The 16,269-nt window shown below is 38.5% G+C and overlaps 1 long non-coding RNA gene across 1 annotated transcript in view; it reads left to right on the forward strand.

Moving 5' to 3' along the window:
• Positions 1-1,785: 1,785 nt before the first annotated feature.
• LOC133581834 (uncharacterized) overlaps positions 1,786-16,269 on the forward strand; it is a 35,100-nt gene continuing 20,616 nt past the window's right edge. Inside the window, exons 1-2 of the long non-coding RNA XR_009812414.1 lie at positions 1,786-1,840; positions 12,086-12,186. This is a non-coding gene — a long non-coding RNA (uncharacterized lncRNA). The remainder of the gene's footprint in view (positions 1,841-12,085; positions 12,187-16,269) is intronic.

The raw sequence follows: 16,269 nt of genomic DNA on the forward strand, positions 1-16,269 counted from the left end.
GTAATGATTCTTAATCTATTAGAAAAAAATTTAAAAAATGGATACTAAATGTTTTATTTAATTTAATCGCGATTCTTATTTGTATCGATTCTTAATCGATTAGAAAAATTTAAAAAAGGATACAAAAATATATTTTTTAATCGTGATTCTTATTTGCAACAATTCTTAATCATTTAAAAAAAATCAAAAATGGATTAAACTTTTTTTTTTTAAATCGCAATTCTTATTGTTAATGATTCTTAATCGTTTAAAAAAAAATCAAAAATGGATTAAACTTTTTTTTTAAATTGCAATTCTTATTGTTAATGATTCTTAATCGATTCGAAATGTTTTAAAATGGATACAACATTTTTTTAAATCGTGATTCTTATTTGTAACTATTCTTAATCGATTTGAAGAAAAAAAATGGATAAAAAAATATATATTTAAAAATCGCGATTCTTATTTGTAACAATTCTTAATCGATTAAAAAAAATCAAAAATGTATAATTTTTTTTTATTCCTGATTGTTATTTCTAACGATTATTAATCGATTACTAAAAAAATGGATACAAAATGTTTTATTTTTATAAAACGTGATTCTTATTTGTAACGATTCTTAATCGATTAGAAAAAGTAAAAAAAGGATACTTTTTTTTTTTAAATTGTGATTCTTATTTGTAACGATTCTTAATCGATTAAAAAAAATTTATAAAAATTTTTTTTAATCGCGATTCTTAGTTGTAATGATTCTTAATCAACTTTAATAAATTTAAAATGGATTACAATTTTTTTTAAATCACGTTTCTTATTTGTAACGATTTTTTTCGATTAAAAATAAATAAAACTGGATTAAAACTTTTTTTAATCGCGTTTCTCATTTGTAACAATTCTTAATCAATTGAAAAAAAATCAAAAATGGATAAGAATTTTTTTTTCATTGCGATTCTTATTTGTAATGGTTGTTAATCGATTAGGAAAAAAAATGGATGCAAAAAAAGCAACTATTTTTTTAATCGCGATTCTTATTTGTAACAATTCTTAATCGATGAGAACAAATAAAAAAAGGATAAAAAAAATATTTTTTAATCGTGATTCTTATTTGCAACGATTCTTAATCGATTTTAAAAAATCAAAAATGGATTAAACTTTTTTTTAAATCGCGATTCTTATTGTTAACGATTTTTAATTGATTAGAAAAAATTAAAAAAGGATAAAAACATTTTTTTTTTAATCGTGATTCGTATTTGTAACGATTCTTAATCGATTTAAGAAAATAAAAAAATGGATTACACTTTTTTTTTAAATCGCGATTCTTATTGTTAATGATTCTTAATCAATTAGAAAAAATTTAAAATGGATAAAAAATGTTTTTAATCGTGTTTCTTATTTATAACGATTCTTAATCGATTAAACATTTTTTTTAAAGAATTGAAATCAATGTTGTTATGAATTATTGACATATTTAAAGCTCCAATGACTTCACATCACATATTGGAGTTGGAACTTTTTTCGGGGGGAAAATATTTTGTATATTTTAAGTTTTTTGCCAATAAAAAAAAAGTTTTGACAAAAAGGGCATAAAAAATATATATATATTGTCACCACTCGTCACACTTATATTGAGTTTCATGGTCATTTTCTGGGTGTAGTTTTAGTTCCTGTCTTGCGCTCTTGTTTTGTGGGTTTTCACTTCCTGTTTCCCCCTTTCCTGCAGCAGTTTTACGCCTGCCTTCGATCACGCACATGTTTCTTGTTTGTAATTAGCACTATTTAAGTTGAGCTAGCGACAAGATTGGTGTGTCGGGACATTATTCACTTGAGGACGCACTTTGTGGATGCCATCTGCTCCACCTTTCTAGTAAGTGTTTTGTTTCCCCTCATCGTCTTCCCTGTTGCTCTCGCTTTTTGTTTTGTTTCTTTAATACGCTGCCACCTCGTTTGTCTGCATTAAAAAAAAAAAAAAATTCACTACAATCACCACTGCAGGAAGTGTGAAACCACAAAAAAAGAGCGCAAGACCGGAACTAAAACTACACACAGGAAGTCACTAAGAAACTCAAAATAAGGCAAATACAATTAAAAAAGTATAACTTTATACTGAGAGATAATCTTGAAATTGATCTAGAGATTTAAGTGTTGAACTAAAATAAAAATTTTAAATAATATTAAACTAGGCCCCTGCCCTAGGGTCATTAGAAAAAAGCTAAATCAAACCCATTGTTGTTATTATTATTATTATTATTATTATTATTATTATTAACTGCTAGCATACTTGTGCTTTTTTCCCCCCCTAACATCTCTCATATTAGCATGCTAACGTTTTATGCTAGCTTTTTTGCTACTTTCTATGTCTACACCACGTTAGCATGCTAATATGCTAACATTAGCATTAGAACGTTTCCAGCTAATAGTACACTTTTTTTTTTGTCTAATTCCGCAGCCATACACCTTAAGAGTCATATAACTTGGAATGGGACACATGTTAACTTGTTAGCGTGCTAACATTAACATGCTAGCATGCTAACATCAAAGTGCTAACGTTTTTGGCAAATTGTACGCTTTTTTTTGTCTAATTCCGAAGTCATACACCTTAAGGGTCATATAACTTGGAATGGGACACATGTTAATTTGTTAGCACGCTAACGTTAGCATGCTAAAATCAAAGTGCTAACGTTATTGGCAAATTTAACGCTTTTTTGTCTAAGTCCGCAGCCATACAACATACAGTCATATAACTTGGTATTTGAAACATGCTAACTGTATGCATGTTTACGCTAGCATGCTAACATTAAAATGCTAGCTTTTTGCGCTAATTTTGCTTCCATCTACGCCAGAGTCATATATCTCGGTAAGTAACATCTTCAAGCTGTTAGTGTGCTAATTTTAGCATGCTAGCACGCAAACATCAAAGTGCTAACTATTTTTTTGCAAATTGTACGCGTTTTTGTTGAATTCCGAAGCCATACACCTTACAGTCGTATAACTTGGTATTTGAAACATGCTAACTGTATGCATGTTTATGTTAGCATGCTAACATTTAAATGCTAGCTTTTTGCGCTAATTTTGCTTCCATCTACCCTAGAGCCATATATCTCGGTATGTAGCAGCTTTTAGCTGTTAGTGTGTTAACTTTAGCATGCTAGCACACTAACATCAAAGTGCTAAAGTTTTTGGCAAATTTTACGCTTTTTTGTCTACTTCCGAAGCCATACAACTTACTTAATATAGCTTGGTATTTGAAACATGCTAACTGTATGCATGTTTACGTTAGCATGCTAACATTAAAATGCTAGCTTTTTGCGCTAATTTTGCTACCGTTTCCACTAAAGCCATATATCTTGGTATGTAACAGCTTTTAGCTGTTAGTGTGTTAACTTTAGCATGCTAGCACACTAACCATAAAGTGCTTGTATGCATGTTTGTTAGCATGCTAGTATGCTAACTTTAACATGCTAGCTTTTTGAACTAATTTTGCAACCTTTTACCTTACAGTCATACAACTTGCTATGTGACTCTTGTTAACTGTTAGCGTGTTACATTAGCATGCTAACATTAAAGTGCAAACTTTTTTTTAAAGCTAATTTTACACTTTTTACTCTTATTCCACAGCCATACACCTTAAAGTCATACAACATGGTATATGAAACATGCTAACTGTTATCATGCTAACTTTAGCATGCTAACATTAAAAATCTAGCTTTTTGCGCTAATTTTGCCACCGTTTACCCTAGAGTCAGCTGTTAGCTTTTAGTGTACTAACTTTAGCACACTAACAGTAAAGTGCTAACTTTTTTTGCACATTTTACGTTTTTTTTGTCTAATTCCGCAGCCATACACCTTACAGTCATATAACTTGGTATTTGAAACATGCTAACTTTAGCTCGCTAATATTAGCATGCTAACTTTTTAAAGCTAATTTTACACTTTTTACTCTAATTCCCCAGCCATACACCTTAGTCATATAACTTGGTATGTGACACAAGCTAACTGTTAGCATGTTAACCTTAGCTTGCTAACAAGCTAACATTAGCATGCTAACTTTTTTGCGCTACTTTCGCAACCGTTTACATCAGAGTCATAGAACTTGGCACGTGACATTTGTTACCTGTTAGCATGAAAACGATAGCATGCCGGCAGGCTAACTTAAACATGTTAAATTTTTCACCTAATTTTAAACTTTTTTCTCTTTTGCACACGCCTTTGAGTCATTTAACTTGGTATATGAAACATGCTAACTGTTATCATGCTAACGTTAGCATGCTAACAATAAAATGCTAGCTTTTTGCGCTAATTTTGCTACCATTTACCCTAGAGTCATATATCTCGGTATAGTATGTAACAGCTGTTAGCTGTCAGTGTGCTAACGTTAGCAAGCTAACAATAAAGTGTTAACTTTTTATTGCTCATTTTATGTTTTTTTTGTCTAATTCCGCAGCCATACACCTTACAGTCATATAACTTGGTATTTGAAACATGCTAACTGTATGCATGTTTACGTTAGCATGCTAACATAAACGTGCTAGCTTTTTGAACTAATTTAGCAACCTTTTACCTTACAGTCATATAACTTGCTCTCTGACACTTGTTAACTGTTAGCGTGTTACATTAGCACGCTAACAATAAAGTGCTAACTTTTTCAGCAAATTTTACACTTTTTACTCTAATTCCCCAGCCATACACCTTAGAGTCATATAACTTGGTATGTGACACAAGCTAACTGTTAGCATGCTAACTTTAGCTTGCTAACATTAAAATGCTAGCTTTTTGCGCAAATTTTGCTACAGTTTACCCTAGAGTCAGCTGTTAGCTTTTAGTGTACTAACTTTAGCACACTAACAATAAAGTGCTAACTTTTTTTGCTCATTTTACGTTTTTTTTTTGTCTAATTCCGCAGCCATACACCTTACAGTCATACAACTTGGTATTTGAAACATGCTAACTTTAGCTTGCTAACATGCTAACATTAGCATGCTAATGTTTTAAAGCTAGTTTTACACTTTTTACTCTAATTCCCCAGCCATACACCTTAGAGTCATATAATTTGGTATGTGATACAAGCTAACTGTTAGCATGCTAACTTTAGCTCGCTAACATGCTAACATTAGCATGCTAACTTTTTTGCGCTACTTTTGCAAGCATTTACACCAGAGTCATATAACTTGGTACGTGACATTTGCTACCTGTTAGCATGCAAACGATAGCATGCCGGCAGGCTAACTTAAACATGTAACATTTTTCACCTAATTTTAAACTTTTTTCTCTTTTGCACACGCCTTTGAGTCATGTAACTTGGTATATGAAACATGCTAACTGTTATCATGCTAACGTTAGTATGCTAACATTAAAATGCTAACTTTTTGCGCTAATTTTGCTACCGTTTACCCTAGAGTCATATATCTCGGTATAGTATGTAACAGCTGTTAGCTGTTAGTGTGCTAATGTTAGCAAGCTAACAATAAAGTGCTAACTTTTTATTGCTCATTTTACGTTTTTTTTTGTCTAATTCCGCAGCCATACACCTTACAGTCGTATAACTTGGTATTTGAAACATGCTAACTGTATGCATGTTTATGTTAGCATGCTAACATTTAAATGCTAGCTTTTTGCGCTAATTTTGCTTCCATCTACTCTAGAGCCATATATCTCGGTATGTAGCAGCTTTTAGCTGTTAGTGTGTTAACTTTAGCATGCTAGCACACTAACATCAAAGTGCTAAAGTTTTTGGCAAATTTTACGCTTTTTTGTCTACTTCCGAAGCCATACAACTTACTTAATATAGCTTGGTATTTGAAACATGCTAACTGTATGCATGTTTACGTTAGCATGCTAACATTAAAATGCTAGCTTTTTGCGCTAATTTTGCTACCGTTTCCACTAAAGCCATATATCTTGGTATGTAACAGCTTTTAGCTGTTAGTGTGTTAACTTTAGCATGCTAGCACACTAACCATAAAGTGCTTGTATGCATGTTTGTTAGCATGCTAGTATGCTAACTTTAACATGCTAGCTTTTTGAACTAATTTTGCAACCTTTTACCTTACAGTTATACAACTTGCTATGTGACTCTTGTTAACTGTTAGCGTGTTACATTAGCATGCTAACATTAAAGTGCAAACTTTTTTTTAAAGCTAATTTTACACTTTTTACTCTTATTCCACAGCCATACACCTTAAAGTCATACAACTTGGTATATGAAACATGCTAACTGTTATCATGCTAACTTTAGCATGCTAACATTAAAAATCTAGCTTTTTGCGCTAATTTTGCCACCGTTTACCCTAGAGTCAGCTGTTAGCTTTTAGTGTACTAACTTTAGCACACTAACAGTAAAGTGCTAACTTTTTTTGCACATTTTAGGTTTTTTTTGTCTAATTCCGCAGCCATACACCATACAGTCATATAACTTGGTATTTGAAACATGCTAACTTTAGCTCGCTAAAATTAGCATGCTAACTTTTTACAGCTAATTTTACACGTTTTACTCTAATTCCCCAGCCATACACCTTAGAGTCATATAACTTGGTATGTGACACAAGCTAACTGTTAGCATGTTAACCTTAGCTTGCTAACAAGCTAACATTAGCATGCTAACTTTTTTGCCCTACTTTCGCAACCGTTTACACCAGAGTCATAGAACTTGGCACGTGACATTTGTTACCTGTTAGCATGCAAACTATAGCATGCCGGCAGGCTAACTTAAACATGTTAAATTTTTCACCTAATTTTAAACTTTTTTCTCTTTTGCACACGCCTTTGAGTCATTTAACTTGGTATATGAAACATACTAACTGTTATCATGCTAATGTTACCATGCTAACAATAAAATGCTAGCTTTTTGCGCTAATTTTGCTACCATTTACCCTAGAGTCATATATCTCGGTATAGTATGTAACAGCTGTTAGCTGTCAGTGTGCTAACGTTAGCAAGCTAACAATAAAGTGCTAACTTTTTATTGCTCATTTTATGTTTTTTTTGTCTAATTCCGCAGCCATACACCTTACAGTGATATAACTTGGTATTTGGAACATGCTAACTGTATGCATGTTTACGTTAGCATGCTAACATTAACGTGCTAGCTTTTTGAACTAATTTAGCAACCTTTTACCTTACAGTCATATAACTTGCTCTCTGACACTTGTTAACTGTTAGCGTGTTACATTAGCACGCTAACAATAAAGTGCTAACTTTTTCAGCAAATTTTACACTTTTTACTCTAATTCCCCAGCCATACACCTTATCAATCAATCAATCTTTATTTATATAGCCCTAAATCACAAGTGTCTCAAAGGGCTGCACAAGCCACAACGACATCCTCGGTACAAAGCCCACATACGGGCAAGGAAAAACTCACCCCAGTGGGACGTCGATGTGAATGACTATGAGAAACCTTGGAGAGGACCGCATATGTGGGTAACCTATGTGGGTAACCCCCCCCCCCCCTCTAGGGGAGACCGAAAGCAATGAATGTCGAGTGGGTCTGACATAATATTGTGAGAGTCCAGTCCATAGTGGATCCAACATAATAGTAAGAGTCCAGTCCATAGTGGGGCCAGCAGGACACCATCCCGAGCGGAGACGGGTCAGCAGCGCAGAGATGTTCCCAGCCGATGCACAGGCGAGCGGTCCACCCCGGGTCCCGACTCTGGACAGCCAGCACTTCATCCATGGCCACCGGACCTGTGCCCCCCCCCTCAAGGAAAAGGGGAGCAGAGGAGAAAAGAAAAGAAACGGCAGATCAACTGGTCTAACAGGGGGGCTATTTAAAGGCTAGAGTATACAAATGAGTTTTAAGATGGGACTTAAATGCTTCTACTGAGGTAGCATCTCTAATTGTTACCGGGAGGGCATTCCATAGTACTGGAGCCCGAATAGAAAACGCTCTATAGCCCGCAGACTTTTTTTGGGCTCTGGGAATCACTAATAAGCCGGAGTTCTTTGAACGCAGATTTCTTGCCGGGACATATGGTACAATGCAATCGACAAGATAGGACGGAGCTAGACCGTGTAGTATTTTATACGTAAGTAGTAAAACCTTAAAGTCACATCTTAAGTGCACAGGAAGCCAGTGCAGGTGAGCCAGTATAGGCGTAATATGATCAAACTTTCTTGTTCTTGTCAAAAGTCTAGCAGCCGCATTTTGTACCAACTGTAATTGTTTAATGCTAGACATAGGGAGACCCGAAAATAATACGTTACAGTAGTCGAGACGAGACGTAACGAACGCATGAATAATGATCTCAGCGTCGCTAGTGGATAAAATAGAACGAATTTTAGCGATATTACGGAGATGAAAGAAGGCCGTTTTAGTAACACTCTTAATGTGTGATTCAAACGAGAGAGTTGGGTCGAAGATAATACCCAGATTCTTTACTGATTCGCCTTGTGTAATTGTTTGGTTGTCAAATGTTAAGGTGGTATTATTAAATAAATGTCGGTGTTTAGCAGGACCGATAATCAGCATTTCCGTTTTCTTAGCGTTGAGTTGCAAGAAGTTAGCGGACATCCATTGTTTAATTTCATTAAGACACGCCTCCAGCTGACTACAATCTTAGAGTCATATAACTTGGTATGTGACACAAGCTAACTGTTAGCATGCTAACTTTAGCTTGCTAACATTAAAATGCTAGCTTTTTGCGCAAATTTTGCTACAGTTTACCCTAGAGTCAGCTGTTAGCTTTTAGTGTACTAACTTTAGCACACTAACAATAAAGTGCTAACTTTTTTTGCTCATTTTACGTTTTTTTTGTCTAATTCCGCAGCCATACACCTTACAGTCATACAACTTGGTATTTGAAACATGCTAACTTTAGCTTGCCAACATGCTAACATTAGCATGCTAATGTTTTAAAGCTAATTTTACACTTTTTACTCTAATTCCCCAGCCATACACCTTAGAGTCATATAATTTGGTATGTGATACAAGCTAACTGTTAGCATGCTAACTTTAGCTCGCTAACATGCTAACATTAGCATGCTAATGTTTTAAAGCTAATTTTACACTTTTTACTCTAATTCCCCAGCCATACACCTTAGAGTCATATAATTTGGTATGTGATACAAGCTAACTGTTAGCATGCTAACTTTAGCTCGCTAACATGCTAACATTAGCATGCTAACTTTTTTGCGCTACTTTCCCAAGCGTTTACACCAGAGTCATATAACTTGGTACGTGACATTTGTTACCTGCTAGCATGCAAACGATAGCATGCCGGCAAGCTAACTTAAGCGTGCTAAGATTTTCATCTAATTTTAAACTTTTTTCTCTTTTGCATGCACCTTTGAGTCATATAACTTGGTATATGAAACATGCTTACTGTCAAATCAAAAGGTCCTTGAACGTTTTGTGTTTGACCTTGAAGGTTCTGCTTTATGATCGTTTCCTTGTTCCAGAGTTGAAATCGAGCCACAAAAGCAAAAATGAATGTCCTCAAGAAAACCCTTCGAAAAGTACTAATAAGCACATCGTCCAATGACCTCTAGAATGATCTAGCACTTTGAAACATCCTTTTTGTTCTCTTCAAAGTCTGTGGGAGCTTTGGTCTTTGTGGAATCATTTTTGTTTGACCTTGAGACGCCTGGTCTTTAATTATGGGCCTGCTCCAATGCAAGCGGCCTATGTTATTATCCCTCATACTTCAACTTTCACTATTATAGTTCCGCACGTTTCTCTTACGATTAATACGAGACGGCTCGGCCAACGAGCCCCCACATATGCTATACCATCGGAAAGGTCTCGTTCGCCCCGATGGGGGTATTTTAAATTGGGAACATTTCGTGCTACCAAGACAGCGCTATTTACGAAAAAAAATAAAAATGGGCCAATTTATTGGGTACATACTTTTTTTAATGGACGATTGCCAAAAAGGCAAGATTGCCTCCTCTTGTAGCTCAGCCGTACTTTCACGTAGCTTAACGTCTCATTTTTTTCACACAAGCTAACTGATAGCATGCTAACGTTAGCATGCTAACATAAGCATGATTTTTTTTTTGACTAAATGTGTTCCCGTTCACCCCAGAGTTAAATAACAGGCGTGTTAACTGTTAGCATGCTAGCGGGCTAATATTAGCATGCTAACTTTTTTTTTTTTTTTTTTGCTTGTTCTCTTTTCCCCTCTACTTCAGCTGCAGGGTGTATGGCTGCGGAAGTAGATGAAAAAACAACAACAACAAAAAAGTTAGCATGCTAATATTAGCTCGCTAGCATGCTAACAGTTAACAAACTCAGTTATTTGACTCTGGGGTAAACGGACGTAAATTTTGCTAAAAAATATATGCTTATGTTAGCATGCAAGCGAGCTAACGTTAGCATGTTAACAGTTAGCATGTCTCACATATCAAGTAACACGGCTATAGGGTGTATGCTGCGGAAGTAGAGGAAAAAAGTGAAAAAACAGCAAAAACAAAAGTTAGCATGTCAATATTAGCTCGCTAGCATGCTAACAGTTATCAAGCCTCAGTTATTTGACTCTGGGATGAACGGAAGCAAATTTAGATAAAAAAAAAAACACTTATTTTAGCATGCAATCGAGCTAACGTTAGCATGCCATCAGTTAGCTTGTGTCGAAAATAGACAAGTGTGTGAAAAAAATGAGACGTCAAGCTACGTAAAAGTATGGCTGAGCTACAAGAGGAGGTAATCTTGTCTTTTTGGCAATATGTGAGACATGCTAACTGTAAACATGCTAACGTTAGCTCGCTTGCATGCTAAGATAAGCGTCATTTTTTTAAAGCTAAATTTGTTAAACTTGTTAACTGTTAGCATACTAGTGAGCTAATATTAGCATGCTAACTTCCCCCCCCTGTTTTCCCCCCCACTTTGTTCTCTACTTCCGCAGCCGTGTACTGTTAACATGCTAACGTTAGCTCGCTTGCATGCTAACATAAGCGTCATATATATTTTTTTAGCTAAATTTGCTTCCGTTTACCCCAGAGTCAAATAACTGAGATGTGTTTACTGTTAGCATGCTAGTGAGCTAATATTAGCATGCTAACTTTTTTCTTCTTCTGCTTTTTCCACTTTTTTTCCTCTACTTCTGCAGCTATACACCCTACAGTCGTGTTACTTGATATGTGAGACATACTAACTGTTAACATGCTAACGTTAGCTCGTTTGCATGCTAACATAAGCATGATCATTTTTGAGCTAAATTTGCTTCCATTTACACCAGAGTCAAATAACTGAGTCTTGTTAACCTTTAGCATGCAAGCGAGCTAATATTAGCATGCTAACTAATTTTTTTTGCTGTTTTTTTCACATTTGTCCTCTACTTCCGCAGCCATACACCCTACAGCCGTGTTACTTGATATGTGAGACATGCTAACGTTAGCTCGCTTGCATGCCAACATAAGCGTGATATTTTTTTGAGCTCTAGCTTGTTTTATCACACATTGCCGCCTTTGCACCTGTCAATGTTTACTTGTGTATGCACATTAAATCAACAAAAAAATCTTGACTTTGGAGCAATGTTCACGGACTCTAGTATTCGGCTCTCTATTAGATGCAATGGTTGATGTCCTAACTTGTTCACCGGTCCTCATATGGACGGTACTGTTCCTTGTTGATGTCTCAAGAAGGGTAGAAATACAAGAACACACACACACACACACACACACGCACACGCACACACACACACACACTTTAATACGATGCAGAATTACCAGAGGGATCGAATGCGACGTTCAAACAGAATGAGGAATCTTTATGTACTTGAATTCAAACACACACACACACACACACACACACACGCACACGCACAAACAGCGGCCTGCGTGTGATGCAATCAGGCAGGACGATGAAAGTGTGACTCACAAGCACAGTGTCACAGTGGCTGCACATAGAGTGCAACCCCGTCCCATGATGCTCGCATCAATTATGCATGCAATAATTATTGACATCGCCATGACAACATGTCTCACCTACAATGCTGCATTGCGCTGTTGGAAGGCTGAAGGGGACAGATAAACACACGTATAGCTCTTGTAAATCCACCAGAAATGTTGTTTGGTTCCAGGTGAATATGTTGTGTGTGTGTGTAGGCAGGCGGTGGGTCAAAGAAGACTGTTTTGTATCAAATTTATTTTTTATTTTTTAAATTCTTTTCAGACAGGCGATTTCTACCTAAGGCATGCCCAGCAGGCCCCAGATGTAAACGTGAACCACTTCCTGTCCTGCAACAAACGGACACAAACACTTCACTTACTCAAGTAAGTTGCATCTTTTTAAAGAAAAAAATAAAAAAATAAGTTATAACAGTCATTGAAGTTGATAATACGGTGAAACAACTTCATTTGCGGTAAATATAAAAAGATGGGAAATTAGTTATGTGATTTTACCTCAAGCCCCTTCCTGCCCCGTCACTGATAACTGTATGATAGCACATTACACCCTAATGGTGTGCAGCGTTAGTGCAAGGCTGGTAAACAGTTGTAATCTACAGTATTGTTTGTAATTATATCATCGTAATTATGTTTTACAGTTATTTCCATCTATATGTATGTATGTATGTATATATATATATATATATATATATATATATATATATATATACAAAACATGCATCAAATTAAATTCAACTTTGATTAAAAAAGTATATATACTTGTACACATACATATATAAGATATTTATTACACATACATGTACACATTTACATATATATAACATTATATATATATATATATATATATATATATATATATATATATATATATATATATAGCATGAATAATTTTAGTACAAAACATGCATCAAAATAAACTTTGATTTAATAAAGTATAAAAATACAATATATATATATATATATATATATGTGTGTGTGTGTGTGTGTGTGTGTGTACATATATACGATCACCACCTTATCGTGGTGGGGCACTTTGCGCGTCTCCATGACCACTAGAGCTATGTCGGCTGGAGTCTTGTACTCCTGGCAGGGTTACCCAAGCCGAACAGGTCGAAGGGTAGAGTCCAGACTAAGAGTGATCCCGAAGACCTCAACGGTGGAGCAGGCAGAAGATGGTAGCAGTGAGAAGCACCACAATGGCTGTAAAAGCGGACGAAGGCTAAGGGAGCACACCCTGACAGAAAAGCAAGCTGGTGGCGGCAAGCTTTGAGGCGGTTTCCCAAAAACCTGGATTCCGGCAGCTTCCTGCAGTTGTAAGAAGATGCCGGTCGTCTAGGGTCTCCCTTGCCACTGGAACGATCTTCTTACAATCAAGGTAGTGGCGTTGGGAAAAGCGCACCCCTCATGCCACTCTAAAAACCATCATTGCGCAGGTATCTTCTTTACCTGAGTCTCCGACCTCAAAAGTCTGACGGCGATGGAGCGTCCAGTAACGGGGGCAGGTTTGAATGAGCTGGAAGCTCTTAGCTGGAACTCTACACGTCAGCGGCACAGGACAACGGTCGTTAGCAGTTAGGATTGAGTGGCAGCTGTTTCCGGCAGACTCCTGTGCGTCTGGGCAGCCCCTATTTAGGGACCGCACGGCTCACCCCAATTGGGGAAAGGCCTAGAAAAGGTGGCCTAAAGATTGCCCGCTCAACACAGTACCCGGGCAGGAAACCGCACCTGTCGGGACATTCCATTACGCGGTCGAAATACAAAGATTATACCATTTAGAATTGCAGCATGGAACATAAGGACACTCCTGGATGCCAGTCCGGACAGACCACAGCGCAGAACAGCACTTGTTGCCAGCGAGCTAAAGCGCTACAATGTGGATGTGGCAGCACTCAGTGAGACCCGATTTCTCGAGGAAGGCTCACTCAATGAAGTAGGAGAGGGTTATACATTCTTTTGGAAAGGATACCCCATGGGCGGACCACACCTTCACGGAGTTGGTTTTGCAATCAAGAACAGCCTTCTGCTCAAGCTCACAGAATCACCAGTGGGTGTCAGTGAAAGGCTCATGACTCTTCGCATCCCACTTGCAAAATGCAGACATGTCACTTTGGTAAGTGCCTATGCACCAACTCTGCCATCCAATGATGAAGAGAAGGACTGCTTCTACCAGGCACTCGATGACATCCTCAGTCACATCCCGAGGAGTGACAAAATCATGCTGCTTGGTGATTTTAATGCAAGAGTCGGAAAGAACACGCAAAACTGGAATGGTGTGATCGGCGCCCACGGCATTGGAAAAATCAACCCCAATGGCATGAGACTCCTTAGTCTCTGTGCGGAACACGATCTTACCATCACAAACACCATCTTCCAACAAAAGAACAAATATAAGGCATCCTGGATGCATCCCAGATCCAAACACTGGCACCTGATCGACTATGCGATCGTGAGGAGGGCTGACCTCAAGGACGTGCTCATTACAAGAGCTATGCGAGGGGCAGACTGCTGGACCGACCACCGCATGATTCTGACAAAGGTCAGAATGCATGTTCGGCCCCTAACACGTCACGGTGCACCAAAGAGGAAAGCACTCAACTGTGCCAGACTCTCCAGCAGCGACACCCGTGACAACTTCCGTCGCTCCCTAGCTGAGAAGCTGGCAGACATTGAGCCGCTGATCACCTCAGAGTCTGGGATGGATGAGAAGTGGGGCTCTCTGTCCACCATCCTCTTTGACACTGCAGCCCAAGTCATTGGTTTCAAATCCAAGAAACACCAGGACTGGTTTGACCAGAATGCTGGAGAGATCTCCACCCTCCTGTACAGAATGCACAAGGCACACAGAGCCACCTTGAACAACCCACAATCCCAATTCCATAAAAAGCAATGGCAAACCCTTCGTTCTGAGGCCCAAACAACTCTCAGAAAACTGCAAGATGAGTGGTGGATCTCAAAGGCCAATGAAATCCAGTCTCACGCTGATAGAAATGATATGCACAGTTTCTATGATGCAGTGAAAACCATCTACGGCCCCAGAAACTGCTCCCTGGCACCTGTTAGATCTGCTGATGGAACATCTTTGATCAAGGATCAGGCTATGATAGTGGAGCGGTGGGCTGAGCATTTTAAAACCGTGCTCAACCAGCCTACCCCAGTGGACCCAACTGTCCTTGCAGAGCTCCCTGAACATCCTAGCTTGCCAGATCTCGACCTCCCCCCAACCTTCAAAAAAATCCTGCATGCAGTCAAAACCCTGAAAAACAATAAATCCCCTGGACCTGACAGCATCCCGGCTGAACTTCTCAAGGAAGGAGGCTACCTCTGTACACGGACACTGTATCTCTACATTTCAGAGGTGTGGAGACGAGAGTGTGTCCCGCAACAGTGGAAAGATGCCAACATTGTGACCATCTACAAGAACAAAGGAGACAAATCCATCTGCTCCAATAGTAGGGGTATCTCTCTGTTGGCCATTGCTGGAAAGGTCCTTGCCAAGGTCATGCTCCGCAGACTCATCCCCGCAATATCAGAACGGGTCACCCCAGAGTCGCAGTGTGGTTTTCGGAAGGACAGGGGGACAGTTGACATGATCTTTGTGACACGTCAGCTCCAAGAGAAATGCCGGGAGCAGCAGAAGGACTTGTACATTGCCTTTGTCGACCTTTCAAAGGCATTTGACACAGTGAGCAGGGACCTACTGTGGCAAGTCCTGAAGAGATTTGGGTGTCCACCCAAGTTTCTCACCATCCTTGCACAGTTCCATTCTGGGATGATGGCCCGAGTGGTAGTGGGAAGACACAACTCAGAGCCCTTTGGTGTGAAAACTGGAGTGAGGCAGGGCTGTGTGCTGGCTCCAGTTCTCTTCAACATCTTCCTCGTCTGTGTCACAACACTGCTACGTAGGGGGATGGAGGAGCAGGCTGGAGTTACCATAGACTTCAGGCTTGATGGTAGCCTGTTTAACATCAGGAGGCTACAGGCAACTACCAAGCTGACCTCGGAGACCATCATTGAGCTGCAATACGCCGATGACTGTGCCCTGGTTTCCCATACACCAGAGGCTCTGCAAAACATCCTCTCGGCAGCTGTAACTGCATATACCAGAATGGGACTGACGATCAACACCCAGAAGACAGAGGTACTTTGTCAGTCCAGTGCTGACCTCCCACAAAACCCCACAATAACCCTCACAGCAGCAGGGCAACAGCTGCTCACAGTGCCCACCTTCAAATACTTGGGGAGCATAATGTCTGACACCTGCTCAATGGATGACGAGATCCAGAACCGCCTCAAGCAAGCATCAGCATCTTTTGGTCGTCTAAGGAGAAGGGTTTTTCAGAACAGCAACCTCAAACTCCACACCAAAGTGCTGGTCTACAGAGCAGTATGCATCACTGCATTACTGTACGGATGTGAGGCATGGACTATCTACAGCCGCCATCTGAGAAG

The sequence above is a fragment of the Nerophis lumbriciformis genome, linkage group LG03, assembly GCF_033978685.3.
Source record: "Nerophis lumbriciformis linkage group LG03, RoL_Nlum_v2.1, whole genome shotgun sequence".
NCBI classification, from domain to species: domain Eukaryota; kingdom Metazoa; phylum Chordata; class Actinopteri; order Syngnathiformes; family Syngnathidae; genus Nerophis; species Nerophis lumbriciformis.